This window comes from Ursus arctos, chromosome X (assembly GCF_023065955.2).
Source record: "Ursus arctos isolate Adak ecotype North America chromosome X, UrsArc2.0, whole genome shotgun sequence".
NCBI lineage: Eukaryota > Metazoa > Chordata > Mammalia > Carnivora > Ursidae > Ursus > Ursus arctos.
This window is the reverse complement of record NC_079873.1, coordinates 72,001,010-72,026,373: the sequence shown is the minus strand read 5'-3', so window position 1 is coordinate 72,026,373 and position 25,364 is coordinate 72,001,010.

Sequence of the window (25,364 nt, the reverse complement as noted above, 5' to 3'; positions counted from 1 at the left end):
TTTTTCAGCCTGCCTTCTGGGGGAGGAGCCTGCCGTGCTGATACTCAGGCAACCCTGTTTGGGTAGAGTCCCCCTGTCCCCTGTGAGGGGGTATGGGGATGGGCACACTGTGAGCTGATATTTCCAGGCTTTTGTTCCCTGGCGTCTTTCCCTGGCGGTTTGCTGTGCCTCTTCTGAGAGTCAGAGCAGCAGTTGCTGAATCCTAGCCTCTGTCTCAGAACAGAGACATCGCAGTCTGCTCTCCACTGAGCTCTTCTGGCTACTTTAACTCTGTTTTTTGGTGTTGCTCAACCCTGCAGCATCCCGGGATGTGCACCCCACAGCCGGCATCCCAGCCCTCACTTCCACGTCCTGCACATCTCTGTCCTTTGTGTTTCTAACACTGCCAGCTGCCAGTCGCCTCCGCACGTGAACTCCGGAGCTCCATTTCAGTGTGGTTCACGGACTCTGGAGCTCCGGTTTTCAGACTGCTCGCAGGCATTCCCAGGTTCACGGTCTCAGTCTGTTCTCTTGCAGGTGCCAGTCCACAAGTCCAGCCTGCTCCCCAGTGCAGGTGACTACCGCTTCCTGGCTCCTGAATGTGGAGGCTCCCTCCCCCTTCCATTTATCTTCTGATATCTGTGTGCGGATTCATGGCTCCCTGCTTCATACCTCAATACTCAGTGCTGGAGATGTTCATTTGTAGAGATCCAGATGTATCTTCCTGTGTCTCAGGCTGATTCCATGGGTGTTCAGGATGGTCTGGTACCTATCCAACTCGACTCAGGGGACCAGCTGAAAAAGGGGATCCCTACTCCTCCGCCATCTTAACTCCCCTTCCACTTCTCATTTATTCTAATTAAGAAAGTTACTTGAGAATTTTCGGATGTTTGAACACTAGTTTATGTGTTCGACCTTGTGCTCAGCACATTATGTCTATGATCTCATTTAACACTGAAAATTATTTTATTAGGTAATCAGTATGTACCCCTTTTTGAAAAAAAAAGAAAGATATGCAGAAAGTGTACATAATTAACCTAATTTCACAAACCTACTAAGTGTCACACTGGTATTCAAGTCATTTCTGCTTAGTTCTGAAGACCATGCATTCAAGCTCTATGCTATACTGGTATAATACACACATCCTTTTTTTTTCCAGCTATACCTGCATTTTACTTTTAACTTTTCAAGTTACTAGTGTTGTAAGATATTTCTTGAGATAAATATGTTTTTTGGCTTTCCCTTGCTTATTTCAATCAGGAGAAAATATTTTTTTTTTTTTTTTGCAAATTCTGAGGCAGAAAGAGCCTCATTCATTTGTAAAAGCATGAATATAACACATAAATAATGCACTTGAGGGACAGATGGAAGGGAAAAGTGACACATAAAGTCAAGGGAAGGAAGAGAAGAGAGATTCTTCGAAATGAACCAGAATAAGGATTCAATAGTTATTGATGAAATCCATGTGCAAAACAGTGACAGCAACCTCAGCAGTTTATAAAAACTCAGATGGGTTGGATGTTTGGTACAAGTAGGGAATTTGGATCCTGGGACTAGAGATGCAAGTTTCTCCTATATCCCTACGTCACAAATAAAAGAACTGAAGGTAGCACTAAGTACAATAATAAGTAGAAATCAATAGAAACTAACACTCTTCAATTTGACGTTTAACTACCAAAGATTGCAAATAACCATAACATAAACTACGGATGCTTAGTCTCTACGAATCCCAGCGTTCTCATACTAAAAATGGGAATAATATGTAACTCAGGAAAATGGTGAAGATAAAATATGATAAAAAATATACATAAAACATCCAATAAAGGTCACATGTGTTTACCAATAATGTTCATTCTCTTTCTTTCTTATCACCTCTCATATCCATACTGTTTTCTAGTGTTGGACACTCTTATTTTCTAGAAAGACAGAAAAATACAGTGCTACCTTTCAGTATTCCCACTCTAAGAAGCTACGTAAATAATTCCTTTAAGAATGTACTCCTAGGGAGAAAATTTGCTCCTAATGTGCTGACATATTTCCTTTGATCACACCTGAATACTACATAAATGTTCCTATTTCTCTGTTTTGTTTGCCAAGAAGTTCTCTTAAGCCTCATGCTCACTCATAGTAATTATATTCACTTAGGGGACTATTTGAGATCTTTGCTACCCTTTCCTCCATAGTTAATGCATGTATTTACTTTCTTTTAGCAACTATATTGCACCAAGATTCTTTTTATTATTAGCTTCCTCAGGTCATTTTTGAGTAATCAAATAAAACTATAGATACATTAACACCAATAATAATAGATGTGACATTATAAATAAAAGAAATAAAATGAAAATTTGGAATAATTAGCTAGTTGAATTGATTGGTTGTTGCTAAAGAAAGGTAACAAAAATGCAGAAAGCTTTAGTCTCCAAAAGTTTCATCCACAATAGCCATGTACTTGATTTTTATTAGTCAAATCATTGACTTTCATATATCCAGTAGGCATATTCCAGTTGTTAGTTTTTTCCTAATTTAAAGTAACAGTTAAGTCTCGGAAATTCATTTAGGGAATAGAAGGAGGTAGAATTGTATAATTAGAATATGAAAATTAACTACTATCCTTGACTTGTTCATTAACTTTCATAAAATGAAAGCAATTTAGAGAATGCAGATTCTTCATTTTTGTAGATTATATTATTCAAACTCCTCATTTTGCAGTTGAGAAAGCCAAGACTCAAGAAGGGTAAATGTCTTGGCAAACACCACATAGTTGATTGGTGATGATCAGGATGAGAATTCAAAGCCTAAGCGTTGGGAAAAATATAAAATCGTCTTATTTATCCCCATACAAAATATCAGTTGATAGTATATCTCTAATTCCCATTAACTTTTAAAAATATGACATATCTTCTTGAATGTTTCAAAATTAATCCACAGAGAACATATCCAAAATAAAATATATAATCTTCCTACTGTCAATTTGGCTCTTTTTCAGTGTGCTGTAACTCAGTGAATGACCCAACAGTCTATCCAGTTCCACAAATCAAGAAACTTGATGTTATCCTTGACTATTTCATTCTATATATTCAATCCATTATCAAGCCCTGCTAATTTTATCTTAAATTTATCCACTATTTCTAATCTTCACTGCCATCAAGTGACCATGATTTCTTCCCTGAACTACTGTAATATCCTAATTGGTCTGTCTCATCCATTTTATATCCCCACAATGCAGTCAGGAAGAATGACTTCTTTTTCAAAATACAATAAGCTTCACACACACACACACACACACACACACACACACACACACTTAAAACATTCAGTGGTTGGGGCGTCTGGGTGGCTTAGTCAGTTAAGTGTCTGACTGGTGATTTTGGCTCAGGTCATGATCTCATAGATCATGAGATCAAACCCCATGTCAGTCTCCATGCTCAGTGGGGAGTCTGCTTGAAAATTCTGTCCTTTTACCCCTCCCTCCCCTCTGATAAAAATAAATAATAAAATTTTTAAAATAAAATAAAACCTTCAGTCTCTTCCTAATTATACTAAAACAGTGGCAAAACTTTTTTATACACAGTGTACTTTTGATGAGTTAAATATACAGCTATTTCCATTAGCTTCTACACACATGTTTACAAACACTTAAAGAAAGAAAACATCAGTTGAAGGGTGCATTATACACAGTGTAGTTTCACTTGTTTTCTATTCAAGATCATATTTAAATTCCATTAGGTTAACATACAGTGTAATATTAGTTCCAGGTGTAGAATTTAGTGATTCATCATTTATACCCAACACTTAGTGCTCACCACTACTAGTGTCTTTAACCCATCACCCATTTAACACAGCCTCAAACCCACTTCTACTCCAGTAAGCCTTAGTTTGTTCTCTACACTTAAAAGTCTGCTTCCTGACTTGCCTCTGTTTTTCCCCCATGTGTTCATCTGTTTTGTTTCTAAATTACACACATGAGTGAAATTATATGGTATTTGTCTTTGACTAATTTCACTTAGCATAATACTCTCTAGCTTCATCCACATTGTTGCAAATGGCAAGATTTCATTCTTTTTTATGGACGAGAACTATTACATTGAATATATACATCACATTTTCTTTATCCATTCATCATTTGATGGATATTTGGGCTCTTTCCATAATTTGGCTATTGTTGATAATGTTGCTATAAACATCAGTGTTCATGTATCCCCTTAAATCAGCATTGTTTTTACCATTGGGTAAATATCTAGTAATGCAATTATTGAATTTCCGGGTACTTCTATTTTTATCTTTCTGAGGAAGCTCCATACTGTTTTCCAGAATGGTTCCAACCAGTTTGCATTCACACTAATAGTGTAAGAGGGTTGGTTCTGCTTTCATTGCATTTTCACAAAAATCTGCTGTTTCCTGTGTTGTTAATTGTAGCCATTCTGAATGGTTTGAGATGATATCTTATTGTAGTTATGATTTTTATTTCCTTAATGATGACTGATGTTAGGCATTCTTAAAAAGTATTTTATTTATTTATTTGAGAGCGAGGCAGAGATATTGAGAGAGGATGAATGGGGAGGAGAAGGAATGATGAGCTCCCTGCTCATCAGGGAGCCTGAACAAGTCTTAATCCCAGGACACTGGGACCATGACCTGAGCTGAAGGCAGATGGTTAACCAACTGAGCCACCCAAGCATCCCTGTGTTGAGCATCTTTTCATGTGTCTGTTAGCCATCTGAGTGTCTTCTCTGGAAAAGTGTCTATTCATGTCTTCTACCCAGTTCTCAACTGGATTATTTGTTTTTTGGGTGTTGAGTTTCATAAGTTTTTTATATATCTTAGATACTAACCCTTTATCAGATAGGCCATTTACACATATCTTCTTCCATTCCATAGATTGTCTTTTAGATTTCTTGATTGTTTCCTTATTCTACAGAAACTTTTTGTCTGCAGAAGCAGGATATTCTTTCCTACTTTGTTAAAGATTAGTTGACCACGTAGTTGTGGGTCCATTTCTGGATTTTCTTTTTTTTTTTTTAAGATTTATTTATTTATTTGAGAGAGACAGGGTGTATAAGTAGGGGAAGGGGCAGAGGGAGAGAATCTTAAGCAGACTCCCTGCTGAGCATGGAGCCAGATGTGGGGCTCAATCTTATGACCCTGAGATCACAACCTGAGCTGAAACCAAGAGTCAGATGCTTAACAGACTGAGCCACCCAGGCACCCCACAATGGCAATATATTTTTTTAAGATTTATTTATTTATTTGAAAGAGAGAGCATGAGCAGGGGGAGGAGCAGAGGGAGAGGGAGAGAAATCCTTAAGCAGACTCCCTGTCAAACAGAGCATGATGTGGGGCTCAATCCCAGGACTCAGAGATCATGACCTGACCTGAAACCAAAAGTCAATGCTTAACGGACTGAGCCACCCAGATGCCCCTACAATGGCAACATTTTTAACATTGTGTGCAAGGCCTCATACTATTTAACCCTTAACTACATTTCTACCTTGATGTTTTTCTCCTCTATAGCCAGCTGAGCTTTCTCATTCATTCATATTCATTATCCTTTTCCTCCCCATGTATAGTCACTTGCTTTTCCTGCTGTTTGAATCTCTCCTCCTTCTTTGTCTAATTGGCTTCTACTCTTTCTTCAGAGGTAGAATGCTTCTATGATTTAACCATATGGTGCCAAGCACTTCTCCTATATGGTTTTTATCCCAGTTTTACATTTATTTGTGACTGTGATTTGTGATTATTTTTCTTTTTCTCTGTATTTTTGCCTCTAGATCTAGACCTTAAGTTATATGTAGGTAGGGGCTGCCTGTGGTTTTCCTCAGCATTTCATTCCAGGCATGATACAGTGTCAGACACATAATAGGAACTCATGGTTTACTGAATGAATAGATTAATACATTTATAAATATGGTATAAATATGCTAGGTATTAATAATAATGAGCACTTATTGACATTACTCTGTGCTTTAGTACTTTGAATGAGAGTTATTTAATTATCATAAGAACCCCATGAAGTAGGGGAGCATGGGTGTCTCAGTCAGTTAAGTGGCTTACTCTTGATTTTGGCTCAGGTCATGATCCCATGGTCTTGGGATAGAGCCCTGCATCAGGCTCCATGCTCAGTGGGGAGTCTGCTTGAGGATTCTTTCTCTCCCTCTCTCTTTGCTCCTCCCCCTGCTTGTGCTCTCTCTATCTTAGAAAATAAATAAATCTTTTAAAAAAGAACCCCATGAGGTAGGCATTCTTATTACTCTTATTTTCCAGATAATGAAACTAAAATTCAGTAGAGTAAGAAAATAATTTAATGTTACACAATTAATAAGAACAGAACCACATTTGATGATATGACTTCTAATGACTATACTACACTATCTTCAGTAATGGAATATAAAAGTAAATAACATACATCTCCTGTCAACAGTCTACATAAATTATTTTATAGCCCTTTCCTGAATGATACCAGGCATGGTAATATGTTAAATGAGAAAACATTTATGTTTTGTATGGAATGGTAAGTGATTGATAATGTATTTGAGGTTCCAATTGGATTTGAGTATCCTTCTGTTGGGTACAATGAAAACTCAAACTGTCTAATAACAATACCAGACACTATCACAGGATAGTGTATCAGTCAGAATGATGGTGTAAAACAGATAATAAACTCCATTTGAATGGATCTTAACAAAGGATCTATTTACAAGGTAGTAAACATGCCAAAGAAAAGCCATAAGTGATAATGTGAGATTCTGGGATTAGTAACATAGAGTGGGTATAGGAAGGTTGGTTACATCCCTAGGTCTGAAGGGACAAGGGAAATAAACAATAAGTGAAAATAGGAGAGACAGGAACTGTGTGGAAAGGGCATTCTGAGAAGCTGTGAGCTTTATTAAAGGTACAGCTATCTTCTGTGAGGGCTTCCTGAAAGGTGGCAGGTGAGAGTTCCCACTTCAGGGATCGGAGAACTGGGCTATGACATTTCCACCCTGCCTATCAGCCCTGAAAGAGTTCAGGGAGAGAAAGAGCCCCACATGTGGAGGCTGGAGCCACTAACACCAAACCCTGCCTCCCTGTGCCCTGCAAGTACATGTGACTAGGGCAAGTCCACCTGGGAATCAGTGCAACAGACCCTTCCCTCAGAAGACTAGCACAAACCCCTGGCACAAATGAAGTCTACGGATCACAGAGTGCTGCAAATCTTCACCTTTAGTGGAAATAGGATCTAAATTACTTTTTATTTTTATTTTATAATAATTATTTCTTCTTTCTTTCTTTCTCTCTTTATACATTTTTGCTTTTTATTTGTTTGTTTGTTTCTAGGTTCTATTAACAAGCAGACCAAAACACACCTAGGATCTAGCTTGCTTTCTTCTTCTTCTTCTTCTTTCCTTTTCTTGATGAAATGACAAGATGTAACAATTCAAAAGAAAGAACAGAAAGAAACAATGGCCAGAGATTTAATCAATGCAGATATAAGTAAGATGCCTGAACTATTATTTATTTATTTAAAATATTTTTAAAATTTTTTTTGGGAGAGAGAGAAAGAGAGAGTGAGTGTGGAGGTGCAGTGGGAGAAGGAGAAAGAATCTAAAGTAGATTCCACACTAAGTGCAGAGCCCAATATGGGGCTTGATCCCATGACCATTAGATCATGACCTGAGTCAAAACCAAGAATCAGACACTGAATTGACTGAGCCACCCAAGCACCCAGAATTGGAATTTAAAACACAATCATAAGGATACTAGCTGGGTTTGAAAAAAAGCATAGAAGATACTACAGAATCCCTTACTGCAGAGATAAAAGAACTAAAATCTAGTCAGGCTGAAAATAAAAATGCTATAATTGAGATGAAAACCTGAATGGATGTCATGACAATGAGGATATACAAAGCAGAGGAACAAACTAGTGGTAGAGAAGATAAAATTATGGAAAATAATGAAGCTGAAAAGAAGAGGGGAAGAAAGTATTGGATCACAAATATAGACTTAGGGAACTCAGTGACTCCTTAAAGTGTAACAACATTTGTATCACAGGAGTCTCAGAAGATGAAGAGAGAGAGAGAAAGGGACAGAAGTTTTATTTGAGCACAGTATAGATGAAAACTTCCCTAATCTGGGGAAGGAAATAGACATCATGACCTAAGAAGCAGAGAGAACTCCCATTAAATTTAACCAAAGGCAACCATCACCAAGACATATCATAGTCAAACTCACAAAGTACACAGAGAAGAAAAGAATCCTGAAAGCAGTGATGGGGAAAAAATCCTTAACCTACAAGGGAAGACAGATGAGGTTTGTGACAAATCTGTCTGCAGAAACTTGGCAGGCCAGAAAAAAGTGGCAGGAAATATTCAACATGTTGAGTGGGAAAAATATGCAGCCAAAGAATCCTTATCCAACAAGGTTACCATTCAGAAGAGAAGGAGAGATAAAGAGTTTCCCAGACAAACAAAAACTAAAGTTGTTTGTGACCACTAAAGCAGCCCTGCAAGAAATCGTAAGGGGGACTCTTTGAGTGGAGGGAAAAAAGACCAAAAGTGACAAAAATTAGAAAGCAGAGAACATGACCAGAAACACCAACTTTACAGGATAACACAATGACACCGAATTCATATATTTCAATAATCACTCTGAATGTAAATGGACTAAATGCTTTAATGAAAAGACATAGGATATCAGAATGGATTTTAAAAAAACAAGATCCATCTATATACTTCCTATAAGAGACTCATTTTAGACCTAAAGACACCTACAGATTGAAAGTGAGGGGATGGAAAAGCATCTATTATGCTAATGAACATGAAAAGAAAGCTGGAGTAGCCATACTTACATCAGACAAACTAGATTTTAAGCCAAAGATGTTAACAAGAGATGAAGAAGGACACTATGTCGTAAGTAAAGGGTTTATCAATCAAGATGATCTAATAATTATAAATATTTATTTCCCCAACTTGGAGCACTCAAATATATAAATCAATTAGTAACAAACATAAAGAACCTCATTGGTAATAATATCATTATAGTAGGGGACTTTAACACCTCACTTACATCAATGGAGAGATCATCTAAGCAGAAAATCAGTAAGAACACAAGAGCTTTGAATGACACACTGGACCAGTTGGATTTCACAGATATATTCAGAACATTTCATCGTAAAGCAGCAGAATACACATTCTTTTCAAGTGCACATGGGACTTTCTTCAGAATAGTTCGCATACGGGGTCACAAATTAAGCCTCAACAAATATAAGAAGATTGAGATCATACCATGAATATTTTTCAAACATAACACTATGAAACTTGAAGTGAACCACAAGGAAAAAATTTTGGAAAGACTGCAAATACACAGAGGTTAAAGAACCTCCTACTAAAGAATAAGTGGATTAACCAAGAAATTTAAAAAATTACATGGAAACAAATGAAAATGAAAACACAATAGCCAAAAACCTTTGTGATGCAACAAAGGCAGTCCTAAGAAGGAAGTATATTACAATGCAAGCTTACCTCAAGAAGCAAGAAGAGCCTCAAATAGGGGTGCCTGGGTAGCACAGCGGTTAAGCGTCTGCCTTTGGCTCAGGGTGTGATCCCAGCGTTCTGGGATCGAGTCCCACATCGGGCTCCTCTGCTGGGAGCCTGCTTCTTCCTCTCCCACTCCCCCTGCTTGTGTTCCCTCAAAAGAAGAGCCTCAAATATACAACCTAACCTTACACCTAATGGAACTAGAAAATGAACAGCAAATAAAGCTTACAGCCAGCAGAAGGAGGTAATTAATAAAGATTGGAGCAAAAATAAATGATATAGAAACAAAAAGAATAGTAGAGCACATCAATGAAATTAAGAGCTGATTCTTTGAAAGAATCAATGTTCATAGCAGCATTGTCCACAATAGCTAAATCGTGGAAGGAGCTGAGATGCCCTTCAACAGATGACTGGATTAAGAAGATGTGGTCCATATATACAATGGAATATTACTCAGCTATCAAAAAGAACAATTTCTCAACATTTGCTGCAACATGGACGGCACTGGAGGAGATAATGCTAAGTGAAATAAGTCAGCATAGAAAGACAATTATCATATGGTTTCTCTCATCTATGGAACATAAGAACTAGGAAGATCGGTAGGAGAAGAAAGGGATAAAGAAAGGGGGGGTAATCAGAAAGGGGGATGAAGCATGAGAGACTATGGACTCTGAGAAACAAACTGAGGGTTTCAGAGGGGAAGGGGGTGGGGGAATGGGATAGACTGGTGATGGGTAGTAAGGAAGGCACGTATTGCATGGTGCACTGGGTGTTATACACAACTAATGAATCATGGAACTTTACATCAAAAACCAGGTATGTACTGTATGGTGAGTAACATAATATAATAAAAAATATTATTATAAAAAAAGGAAGAATGAATAAAATTTAGAAAACCTTAGCCAGATTTATCAAAAAGAAAAGAGAAAGAACCCAAATAAACAAAATTATTAATGCAAGAGGAGAGATCACAACCAATGCCACAGAAATACATACAATTATAAGAGAATATTATGAAAAATTATATGCCAACAAACTGGGCAATCTGGATGAAATGGATAAATTCCTAGAAACATACAAAGTACCAAAGTTTAAACAGGAAGAAATAGAGAATTTGAACAGATGCATAACCAGGCAAAGAAATTGAATCAGTAATCAAAAATCTCTCAAAAACAAAAGTCCAGAGCCAGATGGCTTCCCAGGGGAATTCTACCAGACATTTAAAGAAGAGCTACTACTTATTCTTCTCAAATTGTTCCATAAAATAGAAATGGAATGAAAACTTCCAAATTCCTTCTATGAAGCCAGCATTACCCTAATTCCAAAGCCAGACAAAGACCCTGCTAGCAAGGAGAATTACAGGCCAATATCCCTGATGAACATAGATGCAATAATTCTCAATAAGATACCAGCAAACCAAATCCAACAGTACATTGAAAGAATCATTCCCCATGATCAAGTGGGATTTGTTCCTGGACTGCAGGGGTGCTTCACTACTCACAAATCAATCAACGTGAGACAGCACATTAATAAAAGAAAGGATAAAAACAATATGATTCTCTCAATAGATGCAAAAAAGCATTTGGAAAAATACAGCATCCATTCTTGATGAAAATGCTCAACACTGTAGATAAAGATGGAACATAACTCAACATCATAAAGGCCATATATGAAAGACCCACAGCCAATAGCATCTTCAGTGGGGAAAGACTGAAAGCTTCTCCTCCATGGTCTGGAGCCAAACAGGAAAGTGCACTTTCACCATTACTAATTAACATAGTACAGGAAGCCTTAGCCTCAGCAATCAGACAAAAACAACAATACAACAAAAATGTATCCAAATAGGCAAGGAAGAGGACAAACTTTCATTATCTGCAGATGACATGATACTCTATGTCAAAAACCTGAGACTCCACCAAAACATTGCTAGAACTGATATACAAATTCAGCAAAGTCACAGAATATAAAATCAATGTACAGAAATCAGTTGCATTTCTATACACCAATAATGAAACAACAGAAAAAGAAATTAAGGAGTTGTTTCCATTTACAACTGCACCAAAACCCAAAGATACCTAGGAATAAACCTAACCAGAGAGGTAAATGTTCTGTACTCTGACTATAGAAAACTGATGAAAGAAATTGAAGATGACACAAATAAATGGAAAAAACATTCCATGCTCACAAAGTGGAAGAATAAATATTGTTAAAATGTCTATGCTACTCAAAGCTATCTACATATTTAATTTAATCCTTATCAAAATGCCATTGACATTTTTCACAGAGCTAGAATAAACAATCCTAAAATTTGTATGGAACCATAAAAGCCCCTTCATAGCCAAAGCAACCCTGAAAAGAAAAACAAACCTGAAGGCATCATAATTCCAGACTTCAAGCTGTATTACAAAGCTATACTCATCAAGACAGTATGGTACTGGCACAAAAACAGACACATAGATCAATGGAACAGAATAGAAACCCCAGAAATTAATGCACAACTATATGGTCAACCAATCCTCAACAAAGCAGGAAAGAATATTCAATGGAAAAAAAGACAGTCTCTTCAACAAATGGTGTTGGGAAAACCGGATAGTGATATGCAGATGAATAAAATTGGACCACTTTCACCACACACAAAAATAAATTCAAAATGGATGAAAGATCTAAATGTGAGACAGAAATCCATCAGAATTGTAGAGGAGAATACAGGCAGCAACCTCTTTGACCTTTTTACAAGACACATCTCCATCTCTGAAGGCAAGGGATACAAAAGAAAAAATGAACTATTGGGAATTCATCAAGATAAAAAGCTTCTGTACAGCAAAGGAAACAATCAAGAATACTAAAAGGCAGCCTTTGGAATGGGAGAAGATGTTTAAAAATGACATATCTGATAAAGGGTTAGTATCCAAAATTTTTAAAGAACTTATCAAATTCAACACCCAAAAAAACAAATAATCCAGGTAAAAATGGGAAGAAGTCATGAATAGGCATTTCTCCAAAGAAGACATACAAATTGCCAACGGACACATGAAAAAATGCTGAACATCACTTGGCATCAGGGAAATACAAATCAAAACCACAATGAGATACCCACCTCACACCAGTCAGATTGGCTAAAATAAATAACTCAGGAAACAACAGATGTTTGCGAGGATGTGCAGTAAAGGGAACCCTCTTACACTGTTGGTGGGAACGCAAACTAGTGCAGCCACTCTGGAAAACAGTATGGAGGTTCCTGATACAGGTAAAAATATAACTACCCTATGATATAGCAATTGCACTACTAGGTTTTTACCCAAAAGATAAATACAGATTCAAAGGTAAACATGCACCCTGATGTTTATAGCAGCATTATCAACAATAGCCAAACTATTGGAAGAGCCCAAAAGTCCATATATATATATATTGGAATATTACTCAGCATCAAAAAGAATGAAATCTTGCATTTGCAATGAAATCAGTGGAGCTAGAGAGTATTATGCCAAGTGAAATAAGTCAGTCAGAGAAAGACAAATACCACATGATTTACTCACATGTGGAATTTAATTAATAAAACAGATGAACATATGGGAGGGAAGGAGAGAGACAAAATTTAGCACCAAATATAAGGTATCAGCCACATGTTTTATGTACAAGTTGGCACCATCCACACATTTGTGAGTGGGTCTCTCTCAGTCTATTCCTGTTAACTAGTAAACTTTCTCAGATCTCCTTGCTTAATTGATCAACAAATATTTCTTTTGATTGCTTTAGTAGCAAGGTTAGAACCTTAAAGAAAAGGTAGTTTTATTTTGTTGAACTATGCAGAAAGGAACTGGGGGAAGGAATTTGGTGTCAGAAGGGTCCCCATGACTCATGAGTGAGTAGTGCTCCTGGTGCTCTTACATCAGTTGGTAGAGAGCTAAGGGACTTCGAGCCTAACAGTCATTAAGACTGCCTGGTGATAGGACTCATCCCACTGACCGGGTACAGAACATGGGCTAAGTTTGTTTTCTAGGTGACTGAAGAAAGGACTCTGTCAGTGTGCTAGGACTTGATCTGTCTGAAAAAGAAATTCAACTACCTTCATTTTGACCTCAGTCTGTGCTTCCTAATTGATTAAGTTTTTTTCCAGCTTATCTGTTTAACTCAGGCAAAAGATCTAAGGGCAAATCATCCCCTGATGGGAACTGAAACTACACCCTCAAGCAATAAGGACTGCCCTGAGCCAGCAAGAACCTACCCATGATTAACCCCAAGATAGTGATCGACCTGACCATACCCACCAACTTTTGTCCTACATTTTCCTATCCAAACCTGGAAGTATTTTCAGTGTTTGGAGACAGCCTTTCAGACACTAGTGGCTATCTTCCCTGGGTAGGCCTCACTAAATTAATTCCCTTCTTATTTCACCACCACTCCTCTCTCCGCCTTTGGTTTTTGTTAGCAGGGAGGGGCCAAATCTGGTCTATTTGGGACCTCAAGAGCCAAGTGCTCTTGCACCCCAGCTACATGTCTACCCCAGTTTGGACTCACTCTACCACTTTCCCAATTTTAAGGCTCAAATACCTATTTGCTCAAAACAGGAAAAAAATGGGTATAATTAATTTAGAGTTAATGACCAATGCTCAAGTGTATGTCACAGCTAAACACCTTGGTGAAAATTTATGAAACTTAAACTATATTGATCAGTCATTTCCCAGTTGTGAACAGCATTAGCTTGAAACCACATACTGGAGATTAATGATTCTTCACATTTATGGGAACCTGGACTAGGAAACATTTGGTTCTAATAATAGAAGATTCAATAGAATGTACTATGGCATAGATTTTCCTTTGTTGTATCTCTTTTTTAAAGTTACCAAAACAACTATTTTAGGCTTAAATGTATTCATCAGCCATTTAGTATACTTAGACACATTGCATATTTAACGTTCCACTGTACTGTTTGCTGAAAGAAAGAAATGCATAACAGAATGGTTAAGAAAAAAAAAAGGTACAGTCAGCCCAAGAAGTCTTCAGGGATAAAACAACAGAGTAAATATGCTACCTTATTCATTCCATACCTGCTAGTCTCCTACCAGGGCTTCCCATCAATCAAAGTCTATCCATGGCCAGAGGACAAGGAGGCCTTGTTCATATGATCCCTGCAGGATGGTCTTCCAGCACACAGGACAGAGTAGTGTAGAGCATGGATGTAAAAGATAAATGAAAATCTAGTACATATGGTAATATAGAGAATTTTTAAAAAACAATTTCTATAGCACTTGTTAAGTCATCACTCTTTTTTCCCATATAATGCCAGCTCTGCTTCTCAGTAGTGCCAATAAAGAAAAAGAAAAAAAAAAAAAGGAAAAGGAAAAGGAAGGGAAGGGAAGGCCATGAGTTTAGCTCAACTATATCCCAATAAATACACCTCTAAAGTTCTCAACATTTTAGGTCTGTTAAGACCCACCACATATTACATTTATTAAATACTTGGAAGAGGAATGGAGCTTTCAGATTAACACAAGTAGGGTGCTATTAAAATTAAAGTCATTGGACTAGCATCCTGATGCCTCTGTCCTCCACTCTGATTTCTGACCCAAAGTATATTGAATATAGGTGGGTAAAACTAGTGCTCTCGTTCCCGTTATGTTTGATATGTTGTTAAATAGTACATAGCTCTCTTCTTAGACAGAGTTAGAAAACAAAGGAAATTTCAATCTCCAACTGTTTTTCACACAAAAAGATGCTTACTTACCTGGTGAACATAATAAATCTGGTTTGGCCAAAATTAAATTGGCTAATAATTTTTTTTTGGTTAATACTTTTTGATGTTCTTCTAAGTCACTCCGTGTAATGGGTGTCAATTTCAACACCTGGAAAATGAGAGAAGATATTATCAAATATTAATAAAAGTTACATGCCTTAAATCCCCAATATCTAAATGAATACGTACTCCAGGTCTTCACATGCTGGGATCTGAACATTCCATCTTGATTAGCTCTTAATTTCTTCTGCTGAAATTTACATTGCTGAAATTAATAATGCCAATAATTATATAATCAAGCAGTGATGCTCATAATGGCTGTTAGTTATAACATTTCGAGGTTGACTGAGAAAAGATGAGGATATAAGACAAAGAATATAAAGCAATTATAATAAAGGCTCAGAGGACATTTTGAATGAGGGAGCTTTGGGGGAAAAGTCTCAAAAAGCCAAAACCTTTTCAATCAGTCAACCTTATTATTGATGGTTTTATTACATCTAATTTTACTTTGTTGAGCACTGGGCCTTCTATGTACATTCAAATATATTCTGAGAAATGCAGTGTATTGGAACTGTAAGATATAATGTTTTCCTCATGAATTTTCTACAAAAATGATTAATATTATTTATCTTGTCTACCTTTCTATTGAATAGAACAGAAAACGGAATAAAATAATGGTTAAGACAATCACTTAGAAATTAGAAACTCTTGGGGCACCTGGTGGTTCAGTCGACTAAGGATCTGACTCTTCATTTCAGCTCAGGTCATGATCTCAGGGTCTTGAGATTGAGCCCTGTTTGGGCTCTGTGCTCAGCGAGGAATCTGCATTCTCCTTCTCCCTCTCTCTCTACCTCTGCCCCTCTCCACCCTCTCTCTCTCTCAAGTTAATAAATAATAAATAAATAAATAAATCTTTTAAAAAATAAATTAGAAACTTTTAAGGTTTTATCATTTACTATTTCTTTGACCTTGGCAAGTTATTCAATTCCTTTGAGTCTTTATTTCCTCATCTGTACTACTAGTATGACAATACTTACCTCCTTAACACGTAATGCAGTTTAGGAGAGATGAGGCAAATAACATGCTTAGCCCCATGTCTGGAACATCATAAGTATTCAGCAAATAGTAGCTTGTTATCATGTTTTGATGCTTAAAATTCAGTACCCAGAATTACTTTATGAGTAGAAAAAATAATGGCTTTATTTTGTGCTTTGGTTTAATAGATATTGGAAAATCTCCTGAACCCAAAATATTTCTCTATATTAGTACCATATTGACAGAAATTTCAACAAAATGATTTTTTTAGTAATTCCTCTGAAGTAATATTTAAAAATATAACTATATCAATAGAGATAACATATTAAAGTGTTATAAGATACTGTTCTTCTCTCAAAGGAGGTATATTGAGAGAAGAATACAAAAACATTGGAAGTGGAAAGAGGGCTAAGGAGAACTGCCTACTTCATAGGTCTCCCTAGGACTGGGATTTCCTTTTAGTTCACCAGTGAATGGTTGAGTCTAAGGCTAGAGGATCATTAAGATTCCAGGTGAGCTGGAATGTTCTGGTCCCTTCCAGAAGGGTTTGATATCCAGAAGATATCAAAAAGGGCTACATATTTTCTGAAGTTGGATCTCCCATCTATGCATTTAAAACAAATGATTGTAATCCTCAAATTTCTGGTCTTCCAATTCTTTCTAGGTTTCTTACTTCAAGTTAATTGCAATAAACTTCATTTCAGTTTTACAAACATTCTTTGAGCATTAATTTATGTAATAGACACTGCATAGGAACCAGGTATATAGAGAAAAACTACACATAGTTTCAGCCCTCAATGAGCATGTGGTCATATGAAGGAGGCAAAACCAATTAAGCTTATAATTTCAATAATTTCAACTTTGGGAAGTATAAGATTATGGGCTGTTATATAATTATCAAGGAGCCACATAAAACCTCCACTGGATATACAGAAAATAAGTGGAATAAGAAACTATTCCAAAGATAAATCTGAGCCACAGGGAGATACTGATATAAGTGGCTTGAAAACTGAGTTGTTTCACTTTTGCTGGAATACTAAAACTGACATGCACTTTGCCTGCCTCAAAAATCTAAGATGTTAATATTAAGAAATATGACAAATTTGAAGTTATGTTGGGTGTTCCTAAAGACATGGACGTAAATGAACTTTATAATGAGGTATGAGATCAACTTCAAAAAAGAATGCTTGAAAACTCTTCTTAAGTTTGAAGTCTATAACCAAGGTAACTTCTTAAAACTATCAAAGAGATTCTTCAATGAATCAGCACCTAATGCTATGTACACAAGAAGCATATATGTTTTAAAAAATAAATTAAATTAAATTACCTTGAAAATAACATTTTGTTGTTCAGTAAAAGGTATTGAGTTTTAGTCTATGTTGCTCCTATGGAGACTGTGGAGATAAACCCAACATTTCTAAGAACCCTATTGCCTGTGCTAACTAGCTCTTGGTCTCTTATTTCAATCTTCTATGGCAAGAGAGTTAAACCTTTCATTTGTTTTTTTTAAACAAATAAATAATGTAGTCACATTTGTGTGTAGTGGCTGTGACAATTCTATTTTTTTTAATATTTATTTATTTGACAGAGAGAGAGAGAGACAGCCAGCAAGAACATAAGCAGGGGGAGTGGAAGAGGAAGAAACAGGCTCCCAGCAGATCCCAGGACCCTGGGATCATGCCCTGAGCTGAAGGCAGATGCCTAAGGACTGAGCTACCCAGGCGCCCCTGTGACAATTTTTTTAATGATATTTTTTATTATATTATGTTATTCACTATACAGTACATCCCTAATTTTTGATGTAAAGTTCCATGATTCATTACTGTGACAATTCTTAACTAGTAAAACTAGTTAGAATAAGAGTGCTTATGCAGGTTACTTCATTATTTGTGCTCAAAAAGAATAGCTTTAGAATATTTTTTAAGAAAGTTTTTTTTTATTAAGTTAGCCACCATACAGAAAGTTGTCCCCAAAAATGGATATTTGAGATTATATGATTTCTTTTTTTTTTATACTGATTTTTTATTATATTATGTTAGTCCCCATACAGTACATCTCCGGTTTCCGATGTAAGGCTCGATGATTCATTAGTTGTGTATAACACCCAGTGCACAATGCAATACGTGCCCTCCTTACTACCCATCACTGGCCTATCCCATTCCCCCACCCCCCTCCCCTCTGAGGCCCTCAGTTTGTTTCTCATAGTCCATCGTCTCTCATGTTTCATTCCCCCTTCTGATTACCCCCCCCTTTCTTTATCCCTTTCTTCCCCTACTGATCATCCTAGTTCTTATGTTCCATAGATGAGAGAAATCATATGATAGTTGTCTTTCTCTGCTTGACTTATTTCACTAAGCATTATCTCCTCCAGTGCCGTCCATGTTGTAGCAAATCTTGAGAACTCGTTCTTTCTGATAGCATTGTATATATGGACCACAACTTCTTAATCCAGTCATCTGTTGAAGGGCATCTCGGTTCCTTCCACGATTTAGCTATTGTGGACAATGCTGCTATGAACATTGGGGTGCATATGGCCCTTCTCTTCACTACGTCTGTATCTTTGGGGTAAACACCCAGTAGTGCATTTGCTGGATCATAGGGTAGCTCGATTTTTAACTTTTTAAGGGACCTCCACACTGTTTTCCAGAGTGGCTGTACCAACTTGCATTCCCACCAACAATGTAGGAGGGATCCCCTTTCTCCACATCCTCTCCAACAATTGTTGTTTCTTGCCTTGTCTATTTTTGCCATTCTAATTGGCACAAGGTGGTATCTCAGTGTGGTTTTGATTTGACTTTCCTTGATGGCTAATGATTTTGAACATTTTTTCATGTGTCTGTTAGTCATTTGTATGTCTTCATTGGAATAGTGTCTGTTCATATCTTCTGCCCATTTTTTGATTTGTTTATTTGTTTCTCATGTATTGAGTTTGAGAAGTTCTTTGTAGATCTTGGATACCAGTCCTTTATCTGTAGTGTCATTTGCAAATATATTCTCCCATTCCGTGGTCTGCCTCTTAGTTTTTCTGAGTGTTTCCTTGGCTGTAGAGAAACTTTTAATCTTGATGAAGTCCCATAAATTCATTTTATCTTTTGTTTCTCTTGCCTTTGGGGATGTATCATGAAAAAGGTTGCTTTGGCCGATGTCCTAGAGGTTGCTGCCGATGTTCTCCTCTAGAATTTTGATGGATTCCTGTCTCACATAGAGGTCTTTCATCCATTTGGAGTTTATTTTTGTGTATGGTGTGAGATAGTGGTCAAGTTTCATTCCTTTGCAAGTAGCTGTCCAATTTTTCCAGCACCATGTATTGAAGAGACTGTCTTTTTCCAACCGGATGTTTTTTCCTGCTATATCAAATATTAGTTGCCCAAAGAGCTGAGGGTCCATTTCTGGGCTCTCTATTCTGTTCCATTGGTCTATGTGTCTGTTTTTGTGCCAGTGCCATGCTGTCTTTGTGATCACAGCTTTGTAGTACAGCTCAAAATCCGGCATTGTGATGCCCCTAGCTTTGTTTTTCCTTTTCAACAGTTCCTTAGAGATTCGGGGCCTTTTCTGTTTCCATACAAATTTAAGGACTATTTGTTCCAGTTCTTTGAAAAATGTCCTCGGTATTTTGATCGGGATAGCATTGAAAGTGTAGATTGCTCTGGGTAGCATGGACATTTTAACTATGTTAATTCTTCCGATCCATGAGCATGGAATATCTTTCCATCTTTTTATGTCTTCCTCAATGTCTTTCAAGAGTGATTTATAGTTTCTAGAATATAGGTCCTTTACGTCTCTGGTTAAGTTCATTCCAAGGTAACGTATGGTTTTTGGTGCTATTGTAAATGGAATGGATTCCCTAATTTCTCTTTCTTCAGTCTCGTTATTCATGTAGAGAAATGCAACTGATTTCTGAGCATTGATTTTGTATCCCGCCATGTTACTGAATTGCTCTATAATTTCTAATAGTTTGCAAGTGGCTTCTTTTGGGTTTTCCACATAGAGTATCATGTCATCTGCGAAGAGAGACATTTTGACTTCTTCTTTGCCGATTTGAATACCTTTGATCCCTTTTTGTCGTCTGATTGCTGTTGCAAGGACTTCTAGTACTATGTTGAATAATAGTGGCGAGAGTGGGCATCCTTGTCGAGCTCCTGATCTTAAGGGAAAGGCTTCCAGCTTTTCCCCATTGAGAATAATATTTGCAGTAGGCTTTTCATAGATGGCTTTTATGTGATTGAGAAATGTACCTTCTATTCCTACACTCTGAAGGGTTTTAATCAGGAAAGGACGCTGTATTTTGTCAAATGCTTTTTCGGCATCGATTGAGAGGATCATATGGTTCCTGAGTCTTTTCTTGTTGATATGATGTATCATGCTGATTTATTTGCGAATATTGAACCACCCTTGCATCCCAGGTATGAATCCCACTTGATCGTGATGGATAATCCTTTTAATGAAATGTTGGATTCTATTAGCAAGTATCTTGTTGAGGATTTTGGCGTCCATATTCATTAGGGAAACCGGTCTGTAATTCTCCTTTTTGCGGGGGTCTTTGCCTGGTTTGGGGATCAAGGGAATATTGGCCTCATAGTATGAGTTTGGTAGCTTTCTTTCTGTTTCTATTTTTTGAAATATCTTTAGGAGAATAGGTATTATTTCTTCTTTGAATGTTTGGTAGAATTCCCCAGGAAAACCGTCTGGGCCTGGAGTTTTGTTATTTGGAAGGTTGTTTATCACTGACTCAATTTCTTCATAATTAATTGGCCTGTTTAAGAAATCAATTTCTTCCTGTTTCAAACTTGGTAGTTTATAGGTTTCCAGGAAGGATTCCATCTCTTCCAGATTGCTTAGTTTATTGGCATATAGCTGTTGATAAAAATTTCTAATAATCCTTCCAATTTCTATGGTGTTCGTCATGACCTCTCCTTTTTCATTCATAATTTTAATAATCTGGGTCCTTTCTCTTTTCTTTTGGATAAGTCTTGCCAGTGGTCTGTCAATTTTATTGATTCTCTCAAAGAACCAGCTTCTAGTCCTGTTGAACTGCTCTACTGTCCTTCTGATTTCTGATTGATTGATTTCAGCTCTAATTTCGGTCAACTGCTTCCTCGTGCGTGGATTAGGCCTGTCCCTCTGTTGCTGTTCCAGCTTCTTGAGGTGAGAATATAAAAACTGCATTTTAGATTTTTCTATTTTTTTGAGTGAGGCTTGGATGGCTATGTATTTCCCCCTTAGGACTGCCTTTGCAGTATCCCATAGGTTTTGGACTGTTGTATTCTCATTCTCATTGGTCTCCATAAATTGTTTAATTTGATTTTTGATTTCCTGGTTTATCAAGTCATTCCTGAGTAGGATGGTTCTTCGTCTCCAAGTGTTTGAGTTTCTTCCAAATTTTTCCTTGTGGTTGAGTTCCAATTTCAGAGCGTTGTGGTCTGAGAATATGCAGGGGATAATTTCAATCTTTTGGTATCGGTTGAGACCTGTTTTGTGTCCCAGAACATGGTCTATTTCAGAGCGCTGTGGTCTGAGAATATGCAGGGGATAATTTCAATCTTTTGGTATCAGTTGAGACCTGTTTTGTGTCCCAGAACATGGTCTATTCTTGAGAATGTTCCAAGGGCATTAGAATAGAATGAGTATTCTTTCGTTCTGGGGTGTAGTGTTCTATATATATCTATGAGGTCCAACTCGTCGAGTATGGCATTCAAAGCCTTTGATTCTTTCCTTAGTTTTTGCCAGGGTGTTATGTCTATTTCTGCTAGTGGAGTGTTGAGATCCCCTACTATTATTGTATTTTTATTTATATGTCTCTTTATTCTGGTTAAGAGTTGGCTTGTTTCTCTTGCTGCTCCCCTGTTGGGGGCATATATATTTATAATTGTCATATCCACTTGTTGAATACTTCCCTTAAGAATAATATAGTGCCCTTCTGCCTCTCTAACTATAGTCTGTAGTTTAAAATCCAGTTTATCTGATATGAGAATTGCTACCCCAGCTTTCTTTTGAGGTCCATTTGCGTGAAAGATGGTACTCCATCCCCTTACTCTCAGTCTGAATGCATCTTTGGGTTCGAAATGAGTCTCTTGTAGACAGCAAATGGATGGGTCATTTCTTTTTATCCAATCTGCAACCCTGTGGCACTTTATGGGAGAATTTAAGCCATTAACATTAAGACTGAGTACTGATATGATTTTAATGATGCCATGTTGCCAGTAAAGTCTTTGTTTGTATTGGCTGTGACTTTCTGTTTTGTATCACTCTTGGGGCCTTTTTACGTTTATAGAACCCCCCCCTCCCGTAATATCTCCTGTAGGGCTGGTTTCGTGGTTACAAAATTGGTTAGTGACTGGCAATTCTGAAATATCTTTATTTCTCCATCAATTCTGAATGACAACCTTGCTGGATAAAGGATCCTTGGCTGCATATTTTTCTCTGAAAGAGCTTTAAGTATGCTCCCCCAACCCTTTCTCTCATTCCAGGTCTGTGTAGACAGGTCTGATGTAATTCTGATGCCTTTGTCTTGGTACGTGAGAGATTTCTATGCCGTGGCGCTTTCAATACTGTATCCTTGGATCTAATATTTGCGAATTTCACTATGACGTGACGTGGCGTAGGTTTGTCATGGTTGAGCTTGGGAGGGGTCCTCTCTGCCTCTTGGACATGAATGTTTGTTTCCCTCGCTAGATTAGGGAAGTTTTCAGCTACAATTTGTTCAAATATCTCTTCTAGACCTCTGTTTTTCTCCACCCCCTTGGGAATGCCGATGATTCTAACATTGGATCGTTTCATTGAGTCAGTAATCTCCCATAACCTACATTCGTGGGCTTGGATTTTTTTAAGAGCAGCTTCTATTTTCGTTTTTTCCTCTATTAACCCATCCTCCAATTCCCTAACCCGTTCCTCTGCTTCTGTGACCCTGGCCATCAGAGCCTCTAGTTTTGCCTGCATTTGGCTCATAGAATTTTAATTTCTGTGAGATTCGCTCTCATTTCTGTCCTTAGGGATTCTATATTCTCAGTAACCTTTTCGTTAATACTTTTTTCAATTCTACTCATCATTTTGAGCATCGTGACTCTGAATTCCATTTCTGATAATTTGTTTACATCCATATCCATTATTTCTGTGGCAGAGGCCACAGACTCACTGTCTTTTCTTTGCTGGGGGGGGGGGGGGCTTCTCCTTCTTGTCATTCTGATGAGGAGAGGTTGTGGGGTTGTCCAGAGCCCAAATTTTTGACTGGGTCCCAGGCCGTGCCCCTTGTTGTAGAGGGATCTTAGGGATGTGGGCTTCTTCTTTAAAGATTTTATTTATTTATTTATCTGAGAGAGAGAGACAGACAGTCAGCAAGAACGGGAACAGAAGCAGGGGAGTGGGAGAGGAAGAAGCAGGCTCCCAGCAGAGGAGCCCGATGAGGGACTCCTTTCCGGAATGCCGGGATCACGCCCTAAGCCAGAGACAGGTGCTCAATGACTGTGCCACCCAGGTGCCTCGGGTTGTGGGCTTATTGATTTTTCAGCCTGCCTTCTGTGTTCTGGCGGAGGGGCCTGCGGCGCAGATATTCAGGCAGCCCTGTTTGGGTAGAGTCTCCATGTCCCCTGCGAGGGGGGATGGGGATGGGCAAGCTGTGAGCCGGTATTTCCAGGCTTTTGTTCTCTGGCGGCTTTCCCTGGGGGTCTGTTATGCCTCTTCTTAGAGTCAGAGCAGCAGAGGCTGAACTGTCACAGAACAGAGGGATTGCGGCCCGTTCTCCACTGATGTTCTGGCCACTTTAACTCCATTACTGTTGGTGCTGCTCAACCCTGCAGCATCCCGGGATGTGCGCCCCACACCCGGCGTCCCAGCCTCACTTCCAGGGCTGGCGCATCTCTGTCCTTTGTGTTTCTAATGCCGCTAGCAGCCAGCCGCCACCGCGCACTCACGGATCTCCTGGTCTCAGTCTATGCCCGGTGAGCACACCGGGATTCCGGAGTTCTGTGAGAAGCCTGGTGGGGCGCGCACCTGGTTCAGGGTCTCAGTCTGCTGTTTCGCCGGTGCTGATCGGGAGTCCACCCGCTCCCCCTTGCAGGTGGCCCGCCAGCAACCAGCCGCCCCGCGCACACTCCGGGAGCTCCTGGTCTCAGTCTGGATCCCGTGAGCACACCGGGATTCCGGTGTTCCGCGAGATGCCTGATGGCGCACGCTCCCGGCTCACCGGCTCACCGGTCTCAGTCCGCTCTCTCTCAGGTGCAGTCCGCGAGTCCGCCTGCTCCCCCATGCAGGTGGCTGCCGCTTCCCGGCGCCCAAACGCGGCGGCTCCCTCCCCCTTCCATTTATCTTCCTATATCTGTGCGCGGTTTCATGGCTCCCCGCTTCGTACCTCAATACTCAGCGCTGGAGATGTTCATTTGTAGAGATCCAGATGTATCTTCCTGTGTCTCAGGCTGCTTCTGTGGTTGTTTAAGCTGGTCTGGTACCTATCCAGTTCGACTCAGGGGACCGGCTGAAAAAGTGGTCCCCTACTCGTCCGCCATCTTAACTCTCTCTCCGGTAGCTGTATTTTTAACATCTTGAGGAACCTCCAATACCAAGTTACTAGAACTTATACAGTGATTCAACAACATGACAGCATACAAAAATCAATGAACAGAAATCAGTTGGATTTCTATACACGAACAATGTAACTGAAGAGAGAGAAATTAAGTAATCAATTCCATTTAAAATAGTACCCCAAACCATAAGATACCTAGAAATAAACCTAGTCAAAGAGGTAAAGGATCTATACTCTAGAAACTACAGAACATTTATGAAAGAAATTGAGGAAGACACAAAGAGTTGGGAAAGCATTCCATGCTCATGGATTGGAGGAACAATCATTGTTAAAATGTCTACGCTACCCAGAGTAATCTACATTTTCAATGCCATCCCTATCAAGATACCATTGGCATTTTTCACAGAACTGGAACCAACAATCCTAAAATTTGTATGGAATCAGAAAAGACCTCGAATCTCCAGGGGAATGTTGAAAAAGAATACTGAAGCTGGAGGCATCACAATGCCTGACTTCAAGCTATATTACAAAGCTGTGATCATTAAGACAGCATGGTATTGGCACAAAAACAGACACATAGATCAGTGGA